The sequence below is a fragment of the Hibiscus syriacus genome, unplaced genomic scaffold (genome assembly GCF_006381635.1).
Source record: "Hibiscus syriacus cultivar Baekdansim isolate YM2019G1 unplaced genomic scaffold, ASM638163v2 tig00113548_pilon, whole genome shotgun sequence".
In the NCBI taxonomy this organism is placed as follows: domain Eukaryota; kingdom Viridiplantae; phylum Streptophyta; class Magnoliopsida; order Malvales; family Malvaceae; genus Hibiscus; species Hibiscus syriacus.
In genome coordinates this window covers 206,946-218,997 of record NW_024063465.1, presented here as the reverse complement: position 1 = coordinate 218,997, position 12,052 = coordinate 206,946, and the positions used below count along the sequence as shown (strand labels likewise).

At 34.0% G+C, this 12,052-nt stretch overlaps 2 pseudogenes; both read left to right on the top strand.

Moving 5' to 3' along the window:
- The first annotated feature begins 3,987 nt into the window (after positions 1–3,987).
- Positions 3,988–7,366, top strand: LOC120186461 (annotated as a pseudogene).
- A 2,139-nt stretch (positions 7,367–9,505) lies between these two features.
- Positions 9,506–11,159, top strand: LOC120186524 (annotated as a pseudogene).
- Positions 11,160–12,052: the final 893 nt, after the last annotated feature.

Below are 12,052 nucleotides of genomic sequence, written 5' to 3'. Positions count from 1 at the left end.
GACATTGATCGTTCACAACCTTGGCATCTATGATATTCGATCCCAGTCCTCATAAATAACAACAATTCTTTTACCATGGAGGCGACTGAGTTGGATAAATTATTTAAGTTTAGAATTCAAGGTTTTAAGTTTAAAAGTTTAAGATTACTCTCATTCTTTCCCCAATCCCTCTTTTACATTCACTCTCAATAAGACTATGATTAAATTTAGACTTCATAAAAAATTACACAATTTTATCATTTGTATTATTTATGGTTTAAGTTTAAAAATTTAAAGTTAGTTTTTAGAGTTTAGCATTAAAATAAGTAGAGTTTTATAAATTAAATTTTACACTATCAAATAATTCTTCTTAATGTTTAAGGTTTAAAATTTGAAATTTTAGTACTCGAAATTAAAGTATATAAATTTGTGAAGTTTAATTTTTAAAAGCATATTTATCGAATAATTTCTCAAATATATTAGGACTTCTCAATTCAACTGATTTAAAATTATTTTACTCTATTCAATTTAATTAAATACTCATTTTTAATTTATACAACAAAATCTTAAACCAGAATTTATATAAAAGAATAAAGATAAGTGTAGATTCTTACTATAAACTTATGGCTAAATTATGAGTTTAATACTTAAACTATCAGTTTTGGTCCATTTTAGTACATAAACTTTCAACTTTTTAAATCATACTTAAATTTTAGTTTTTGTTTCATTTTAGTACTCTCAAAATTTAACGTTAAGTTTTGAAAATAAATGAAAGTTTAGGTATTAAAATGAATCAAAATTGATAGTTTAGGTACTAAACTCGTGAAATTTTTAATGGCGGGTACTAAATGGAAAAAAAACTAAACGTAAGGTATGATTTTGAAAACATTAAAAGTTTAGATACTAAAACAGATCAAAATTGATAGTTTAGATACTAATTGCGTAGTTTACCCTAATTTAATTCTAATAAATCTACAATATTCAAGTCATATTTAAATTAATTCCTTCTTAAATATTTAATTTAATTAAATAATTAATTACTTATTGGTGAAAACGCCATACTTACCAAGATTTAAATAATAATAAAAACTTTAAAGTAAAAACCTACGTATTCATATAAAATTATGGACAGCTAAAAGATACAATTCTTAAGTAGAATCAATATGAAATAAAAATGTATACAAAATAATTATGTAGAGTAAAACTTAACTCCATCTGACAATTTGTGTGGGCATCACTTTCGGTAATCTACTTCTACCTTACATTTATTATTAATACATTAAAATAACAAAAGTTCTAAATCTTATTTCTTTAAATTCTTATTTATTTGTATTTGATCCTTAACTTCTGTTGAATTTAAGTGAATTTGTTTGGCGATTGAGTCACTTTTGTTTTTTTTTAATACATTTTACATGTATTCGAATGTTAAAGATGTAAGCTAAATAATCAACATGATCCATAAATAATACGACATATTACTTGGCTCAATAAAATAAAATTTTAATTAGAAGTTTAAATTTTAAGGTATTAATGAATTAATAATTAAACTATATCAATAGTTAGACCAATTACATGGTTAGACTCAGCACACAAAAATCCTCAAATTTCAATTAACATAAAATTATCTCAAAAAAATTCACCTTTTATTTAAATTTTTTAAAGTCTTGAATTTCAAATATTGTATGTTTAAATACACTTTAGTATATATTAAATTAGGGTTTATGTTGACAATATTATTTCTCAAAAAATGATTGATAGATTTGTTTTGATATGTGTAAAAAAATAAATATAAGTATTGTTATTTGTTAATTTTTCTAATATAACTTTTTAAATTGAATAATTTTAAAATTCGAAACGGACATATCTAATGAAGCATAGGGAGTATATTATTGTTTTAAGTCAAACAAGTTAGTGATAGACTGAACTTGTCAACAAAGATGGCCAATCTATAAAAGTATGGGGTCTTTCTTTCTTTTTTAATTTGGGATGAATATAAGTTAATATTTGTTTAAATTTTTTTAACTATTTTAATAATCACTTAATTACTAAAATTGTTTGTTTGAGACATGGGGTCTCATTTTTTTTTTTTGACAAATTCTAAATTTATCTTAATCTTATCTAGAGGGAGGAGAAGATCAGAAACTCTAAGAAAAGAAAGGGGAGTTACCCTAGCAAGTCCATGATTTAAAAAATTATGAAATAATAAGGATGAATATCTTGACCAGCCTGCTAAATATGGTCGCTCCAATTTCTATATTTATATATTAATGTTTGAATGATATACTCTTCCTAAAACCTGCATTCAATTTGTATGTTGACTAAATTGCATTAATAATTACCGAATTATATTTTTTATTTTAATAATCAAGTGTTTTTTAAATTTTATATTATTTTATCTCTTATTCAAAGAAAAATAATGTTATTGTTATTTGAAATTGTAGCTCAAGCGTTGGATACATGTATCCTAAGGACATAAAGTTATTTCACATATTCGGAGAGTCCCTAAAATATTGTATCCTACAACTATATCTGAATATGTCTGATAAGGTTACTTAATCATAAGATAGAGGAGGAGTGAAACACTATTACTTGAAAAAACAAGAATCGAAACAACATTATTATTAACAAATATATCATCGATTTTCAATTCAACCGATTTAATCGGAGTTTTTTTATTTCAGCAGGAAACAAAGGATGATTTCAACTATGGATGCAGGATTCTATGTTAGGGGACGAATTTAAACTTAAGGAATTGAACTACAATTCTATGGGCGAACTACAATTCCAGGGGGTAAAACATATTTTAAATAGGAAATATATATATAAATTCGTAATTTTAAAAGTTCAGGGAGTGACTACCCCGCCTCGATCCATCCCCGGATGATTTGATCACTCACCAACTTGTAGCTGATCGACATAGTTAATCTGGTAGAACATGTGGAGGAGGAGATGCAAAGTCGGCAGCTCATGACCCATCAAATGTCAACTTTTGGTACTCACCATTTCCTATTAATCAATGCCGCTGCTTCGTTTATTTGTTGTTTCTTATGATAAAAGGAAGAAAAGCCATAGTTATTGCGAAAACAATATTTCATCAATATAATCAAGAGTCAAATGCATCACGTGTCACTCATTTTGGAAAGACTAAAAATAGATTGAATGATCCAGATTGCTACACCGTTAAAAATGAAACGAGTGTTCCGCTACGAAACCCTAAAATTACAGTTATTTTCAGCTCTTTACAGTTTATGGACCTAAAGGGCATGTTATAAATTATATCAGACAATGTTGTAGCAACTTGCAAGGGGGTCTGCCTGCACGTTAAAGAAATTGATTTCACAGGTTTGCTTCAAAAGAAACACCAAATCAAGCATTAAACACACAATTATGCCCTCCATATGAAGAAAACCCTAAAGTTCGAATCGCTTTCTGAAAACATATACCATTAAATGAGATTTTTTTACTGATTAGTCTTCATTTGAGAGGTTGGTGTGGCATAACTCACGAATACGTTACTCTCAAACTCAAAACGTAAGATTTAGGTTTAATTTCGTGTTTATGTTCAAGTTTTTACTTTTAAGATATACTATTAGTTATGAACCTCTGTCTTCAAAAGAAAATGTTATTTATCTTAGAAATCCTGAGTTTAGAGTAAATACATTTGAAAGATGTGTACATATTGTCGGTAGTTATTTTTTTAAATATATATTACTTTATAATCACTCTAGATTATTAAAAAAATATTATATTTAATTTTAAAAAATTTCACTTCTAAAACAAGTGGAATTAAACTATAATTCACTTAAATTTTATGACTTCATTTTCCAACGGACGAATATTTTAAAATTAAACAACTTAATCTCACGTAATTCAATTTTTAACCTAAACAACGTGTGGGCTACCAGCTTCGTTTCTGCTTGCATCAATCCATACATACATACATATATATGATTCTATATATATATATATATATGGTTCTATGCGTGACAGATAATTTGATCTGAGAAAGCGAAAATGGATTCAACAGAAGCAGAAGAAAAGCCAACAGAAGTAAAGACATTTAGAATGGAGAGACAGTCGGGAGGAGAGCCGGCGGTGAAGCAAAAGATCATAAGAAAAAGCTGGGAAGAATCAAAGAAGATGTGGGAGATCGCAGGCCCTGCAATTTTGGTATCGGTCTCTCAGTTTTCGATCGGTTTCGTCACCGTCGCTTTCGCCGGTCACTTGGGAGAACTTCAACTCGCTGCAGTTACCATAACGACGAATGTCATCGAAGGCTTCGTTTTTGGTATCATGGTGAGTAATATCAAAACCCTAGACTCATATCTTCCGGTGATCGTATCCTTATGTTCATGTCCTTTTCTATTTAGGAATGGGAAGTGCACTGGAGACACTATGCGGTCAAGCCGTCGGCGCCGGACAACACAACATGCTCGGAATCTATCTCCAAAGATCATGGATCATAGCCGGAATAACCGCTCTAAGTCTAACACCATGTTACCTCCTCGCAGCACCGATACTAAACCTACTACGACAAGACAAGGATATCGCGGAACTTGCCGGAAAATATTGCAGGATGGTGATCCCTCAGTTCTTCGCTTACGCCATCAATTTCCCAATCCAAAGGTTCCTTCAAGCTCAGACCAAAGTCTGGGTTATGACCGTGATCTCTGTCGTCAGCTTGGGTTGTCATGTTTTGTTGAACTGGGCTCTGGTGACCAAGCTGGAGCTCGGTCTACTGGGTGCAGCCATGGCCGGTAATATCTCGTGGTGGCTTCAAGTCATTGCGATGGTGATTTATGTGGTTTCTGGGGTTTTCCCGGATTCGTGGACGGGTCTCTCGCTGTTGGCCTTTAAATCGTTGTGGGGTTTCGTTAAACTATCGCTTGCTTCTGCTGTGATGTTATGGTTAGTTCTTCTCGGTCTCTGTGTGTGAAGATTAAGTTGCGTATTCGAAATTTGATGAGAAAATTGAGGTTTCTTTTAGTGATTGATTTTTGCAGCTTGGAGATATGGTATTTTCGGCAATTATTCTTATGGTGGGATATCTTAAAAATCCTACGCTTGCAGTTGATTCGATTTCAATCTGGTTTGTTTCTCAATCTTAAAGTTTTTGTTAAATGTATTTAGTTGGTTCAAATCAAAGGAAATGATATTATTTGAAGGATTAGTTTCAAATGATATTATTTTTGCAGCATGAACTTTCAACTTTGGACTTCAATGGTCACTTTGGGATTCAACGTAGCAGCAAGGTCCATTGCTCAACCTCCATACAAAATATGGTTTCAATATCATATCCATGATTATCTTCTTCTAAAGCTTTCGAAACATATGCTTATTGTCTCACAGCGTCCGAGTTGCCAACGAACTCGGACCCGGACGTCCCAAAGCGGCGAAATTCTCGATCATGGTGACCGCTTTGACATCTTTGGCTGTCGGTATCGCTTTCACGGCCGTTCTTCTAGCAACCAAACACGATTTTCCCAAGTTGTTCTCCGACAAACCACCGGTCATAAAGGCGGCATCGAATCTCGGATATTTCCTTGCGGCAACGATCTTCCTCAATAGCATTCTCCCTGTTCTCCATGGTAAAAAAAAATTGCTGTAATTTGATTTCGGACTACGTTACCGAAACTCAAATTTAAGTCTTGAATACGAGAATATGTCGTATTTAATTATTATGGATTTGGTTCCGTAGGAGTGGCAGTGGGGGAAGGGTGGCAAGCATATGTTGGCTTAATCAACATTGTTTGCTATTATATATTTGGAATTCCAGCGGGAGCTCTGCTGGGATTCAAATTCAACCTCAGGGTGCAAGGGATTTGGTCCGGTATGCTGGTCGGAACCGTCCTTCAAACCACCATTCTACTCTTTCTGATGCTTCGAGCCACTTGGCGGAAAGAAGTACGTATCCGTCACATTACACGAATATATAATTCGAAATTTTTAAGTTCGATTTAAAACATCAGATGATGAGTGCGGACTAACGATGCAGGCTGTGCAGGCTGTCCAACTGCGACAATTATGTCTTTTAAGTAATACTAAAACCATGTTTGAAAAGTCGTTGTGTGTAATCATATATATTTATATTGTGTTTTCGTACTCGTTATAATTTATTGTTACTTTTTAATTTATGTTTAAAGGAGGAATCGATATTTATCGAAGTTTTGGTTCGAACACTACGTCTGTAAATGTTTGTAAATTATGTATGTTGTCGATAATAAAAAATCTGAACCAATATTATTTTATAATCATCTTAAACTATTAAAATAATTAAATTTTTATATCATATAATTATATTTTGTACTATTAAAGACGACATAGAGAAATACAATGTCAGTGTTGTAATTATATTTTCATATAAGTACGCTAATAATTTTATAGTAGGGGTGAACTTAAACTTAGGAGATGAATTTAAATTAAGAAATTAGGGGATGGATTTATATTAATAAAATTTCTGAGGACAAAAATATATTTTCAATAGAAAATACATAAAAAATTTAAATATATGGTAATTTAAAATTTTAAGGGGGTGATTGCCTCCACCTATATCTTCTCAGTCTATCCCTGATTACACTCTCGTCAAAATATGCCCTAAGAAACATGAATTTATTTACTTTTTGTAATGATCAGTTGTAACACCCAAATCACACTTATTCAAATGTCACATGAAATTTTAAAAGTGAAGACTAAAATATTTTCCTAAGAAATCATATTTGCTTCAAAGTATTTTATATAAAGTACAAATCGTAACAATTTATAAACTAGATAAATAAAATAAATAATCCTTATATATACTAAGTGACACTTATGACCTCTACATGCCCATTAAGCCGACATTGTCATAACCTGGTACTCTGTTGAGACTCATATGATGATCTCGTTGTTTCATCGTGATCCACGAAACCTGAAACATACGAACGAAAACACATTCCGAATGCCAAGCTCGTAAGCCCCGCATCACACAATACCTCTACCATACTACATCCATTCATCAAATGATCATGTTGACGAACAAAAATATGTGCATGCAAATAGACTCAAACATCATGAGGTAAGTATAGTGGTGTGGTCGGAGGAATGTACGTGCATCTCAAGACGACACCCTTAGCTTACCTAACATCTCATGAATATGCAGAAACATATCAACAAACAAGAGATAGGTCCAGCAATGAGGTCGGAGGAATTTACGTGCATCTCGGATAACATACTAGTCTATCTAAAACGTAATAGCTTCTGGATAAGAACCGAAATTTACGTGCATCGAAACTTGCAGCCCTTAGTCTACCACGGAACCTCAAGAGGTCGGAGTGAGGTCCAGAATTTACGTGCATCGGAAGCTCACTTCCTGATCCCACAGATACGGGCTCTTAAGCATAAGATATGATTCTGAAATTTACGTGCATCATAATTTGTATCGGTACGACCCGAAATTTACGTGCATCGGATGCGTACCCATACAAAAGATATCCGGATATCAACATAACATAACAGACAAACATCATAATGCTAGAGTAACTCGGGTGTCCTAGATGTTTCTCGAGTATCAAACAAAGGCTAGTTTTATGTCACTTTATTTCATAATGTTATTAATCGAGTTGATCATTATCAATGATATCTCATATTAAGGGTTTAAGTATTTAAGCAAATCAATTAATGGATCAAATTGTACTCATTAAAACATGTTGAGGTCAAGACAACATTTCTCAATACTTCAGACCACTAAAGAATACAATTTCACCATTTTTCCATCGAGCAAAATTTTAAGAGTTATATCATTTCTTTCGAATGATCGATCATTTTCCTCAAGGGATCGATCTTTTTCCGTACAGAAACTTTGGGATTGATCCCTTTGGTCAAGGAATCGATTATTTTTTTAGGAATGACTTGCTTAAGCTCGGGAAACACCCAAGAATCAACCCAACACTTCCCCTAAGACTAGTAAACATGTTTAACGTCTTATTTAGTGTCTTAGAGGTCAAAAGGTACTAACTTTCATGCTTGCAAAACACAAATATGAATATTGCCCTGAAATTGCTCTAGCATGCTTATTTGAACCAAACCCCCCACATTCTTTTCTTGCCCCATACATGCAAACATATTCATTTAAATGATATTACATGTGGTAAGGAAGAATTATAATGTGTTACCTCAACTCTTAGAAACTTCAAAACGTCTATAGCTTACCCAAGGATTAATCTTTCCTTGACTTAGCTTAAAAAGGGGTTCTTCCTCCACTTTCCATCATTCGAGAATCACCAACTGGATCCAACATGAAAATGAAGGATACAAGTTGTTAAACGACAACTATAACACATGAAAATCGAATGGGAACGTTAGAGGAAGCTCTTGGAGCTTAAATCCTCCCAAACTCCCATGAAAGCTCAAGAACACCATTTATGGAGATGGTGAGCTTTTCATAAAGCTCAAAAACTCTAGGTTATGAATCTTACCTATAGATTTCATATTGAGGAAGGAGATGGAGAAAAGTGAAACCTTTTTCTTTGTTATTGCTTGAGTAAAGAGAAAGAGAAGAGAGAAGGTGAATGGAGAAGAGAATATAAAGAGGAAGAAACTTTTGGGGAAGAGAAGGAGAAAAAGGTTCCACCAACCCATGTGAAAATCAGCTAAAAATCCTCCTAAATTAGCCATGTTTTTTCTTCAATGGTATAATTACTCTTTTGGTCCTTGCATCTTCTTCGTAAGCTTAAAAATCTCCTTTTTTAACTTCTACATGGCTAATTTCTTATTCAATTAAACTCAAATTTGAACCAAGAGACCTTCGTTTAATAATAAATCTATTAAATAAATTATTGGTTCGACTCTAGACTACTAAGTCGATATTCGGGGCGTTACATCAGTAGCTGTGAAAGCTCATCATAAGAACAAAATTCTGATTGAACTTATTTTATTCACAACATCGGGATTTAAACTCTAGACATTGTTTATATGGCCTAATGTATCATCCCATTATATCAACCAGAACAAGTTAGATTGATGAGGTCATCTGATAATATTTAGGGTTAAACTTTACAATGTGAATGAAGTTGAGTTGAAAAAAAATCATTCTCATAATAAAATTTTACAATATTTGAATTTAGACCAATTAATTAATATGTCGAATGTCTAATAAATTTAGAAAACACCAAGTTTATATGGCGCAAAAACATTCAACGAAATAGAAAATCTAAATTCAATAGTTAAACTAGAGAGGTCACCAAATTACTGGATAATGTTGACAAAAATCTTCGGGGTCAAATTAAGATAAACTGCAAGGGACTAAATGTTGATTTATCCGTTCTAAAAGCATGCAAGTATTCTAGAAGGGCGGCGGACAAGGATTGGGTTTATTTTCCACTCAAAACCAAAGCCCATTTAAGCCAGCAGCCATGGAATATTGAGTAACTAAAGATAGTGGAAAACTGATTTCAATATACCAATCACTGGCCTTCCAGTCTCTAATTTCAATTTTCTTCATCAACTTTTCCAAAAGTTCACTGCAACAGCATGTCAATCCCAGAGAGAAACAGACCAAAACAAGCAAATGGAGAAGCAACAGAAATCATGTGATTTAGTGCCGGTAATGGTACCCTTTCAAGGCCCCATAACACCCATGTTGCAGCTGGCCACTATCTTACACTCGAAAGGCTTCTCGATCACCATAATTCACCCCGAATTGAACTCTCCCGACCCTTCTAACCACCTCGAATTTGCCTTCATATCGATAACGGATAAGCTCACGCAATCTCAGCTCTTTTATAGAGATGTTGCCGGCCTCGCACTGAGTCTCAACAGAAATGCAGCACCGTTACGGCAACGCATCGAAGAGATTGTGCACTCTCGCGATCATAGCACCGTCGTCGTCTACGATTCGCTTATGTTCTGTGCTCAAACTATCGCCGATGAGCTGAGGGTACCCGGGATAAGTCTGCGTCAAGTTCTGCTACGACGTTGCTGTTCCTTCCTGTGTTTTCTGAACTCGAGGAAAAAGCTATGCGATTTACCTCTTTAATGTTTGATTGCGCAACAAGTTACCATACTAACACAATATGATTATTAGTTGGATTTTCTCATTTTAATACTTTAAGGATATTTTTATCACTTTGACACTTGAAGTTATAAATAATTATCATCGTTAATCCGTCATTAATTCCTACGGTTAGAGATGATCTGGCTTAAATATGTTCATGGATATGCTCAGATTGGATTTGAATCGCATTTGATTTTAATAATTTAAACATTTTTTTGTTGATGGAACAGTCAATATCCTAAACTCTTAGTATTTGTGTTGCAGATTTCATTTCTGAAATCGGTTCGCCGGAGCTGCAAGCTCTTCAACTTCCACGGTTACGTGCATTGTTGTCTCAGTATCCGACCGAAGCGATGGTGGAATTGAGAGTCGCATTCACAAACTCGGTGAAGAGCTCGTCGGCTATAATCGTGAACTCGATGGCTTTTCTTGAACAACAAGCAATTTCAAATGTAAAACAACACTTCCCAGCGTCAATTTTCACCGTTGGACCATTACACAACTAGCACCAACCATCGGCAGCTCAATACTGACCGAAGATGATAAATGCATCGCTTGGCTCAACAAACAAGCCCGAAATCCATCATATACGTGAGCTTCGGTAGCCTGGCAAGCATTGAGGAAAATGACTAATCGAGATGGCTCGGGGGCTAGTACAATGTGAACAACCTTTCTTGTGGGTGGTTAGGCCCGGTATGGTTCGCAACTCGGAATGGATCAAACGATGCTGAATGGATTCGAGGTGGAAGGGAGAAGAGGTCGAATCGTAAAATGGACGCCGCAAAAGGAAGTGCTAGCGCATGGCGCGCAGGCGGATTTTGGAGCCATTGCGGCTGGAACTCGACGATCGAGAGTATACGCGAAGGGGTACCGATGTTGTGCAAACCATTCTTCGGAGACCAGATGGTTAACTCGTCTTATGTATGTAATGTTTGGAAGATAGGGCTGGAATTGCAAGAGCTGGAAAGAGGGAACATATAGAGAAGGGTAAAAAACTAATGGTGGACATGGAAGGGAATGAGATCAGAAACAGAGCTAAGGATTTTAAGGCGAAACCGCTGATTGCCTAATGGAGTATGGTTCTTCGAGCTGTTCTTTCAACGAGTTAACAAAGCTTATATCATCACTTTTAGATACCAAATTTTGACTCCATTCACATCATTACTCTATGCTTAATTTAGGAAATGTGTCGAATTTTATTTAGATTTTACATATTCAAGTAATTTCCAACTTCTGTGTTAGTACGGGAAATTGTTCTATTTATCGGGGCAGCAATATTATATTACTTGTGGTTGGGGTCTGGTTTGTCCCCCTGTTTTGGAGGTAAAAGTTGGCTGTCATCACCTGTGTTATGAAGCGAGTTTGTTACCAACTTGTGTGGTTTTTTCAGCCATTGCATCATTTGCACATCAACTTGACGTCAGTTCTTCAAAACAGCGCCCTCGGAAATTGACTATTCATGGGAGTGATTGTAACCTCTCAAAAGCCGGGTCAGTGACTAAAATGTAAATTTTAAAAACTTTTTGCTCAATTTTGAAATAAGTTAAAAGTTTTGGGATTTAAGTAAAGAATTTTGATGATGGATTAAATAGCATAGATGGATAATTAAAGGGGCAATTTAGTCTTTTCAGCTTAAATGATATTTTGTGTTTCCTTTAAATAAGAGTTGTACACGTGGGTTTTGGGAGATTTCTGGAAGCCTTCTTCTTACTCTCTTCTTCTTCTCGTAGCTCCAGCTTAAAGGTAAGTTTGATTTTTAACTGTTAATTTCTGGAATTTATAAGTTGGTTTTGAATCTTTGGGGGTTATATAAGCTTAAGGAAAGTTTATATAAACTTAAAACATCAAGAAGAGAGAATTAGAAAGGAATTTCTATTAAGAGATTAGAAATGAACTTTTGATATAGAAAGGTTTTTGAAATTCTAAGGATGAATTTGACTTGTCCTCAACTTAATTAGGAGATATGAAGTGATGGAATTGAATTTAGAACAAGTAGAAAAGTTAGTATGATACTTGAATTTCATAGGGAAGATAGGATTTTGA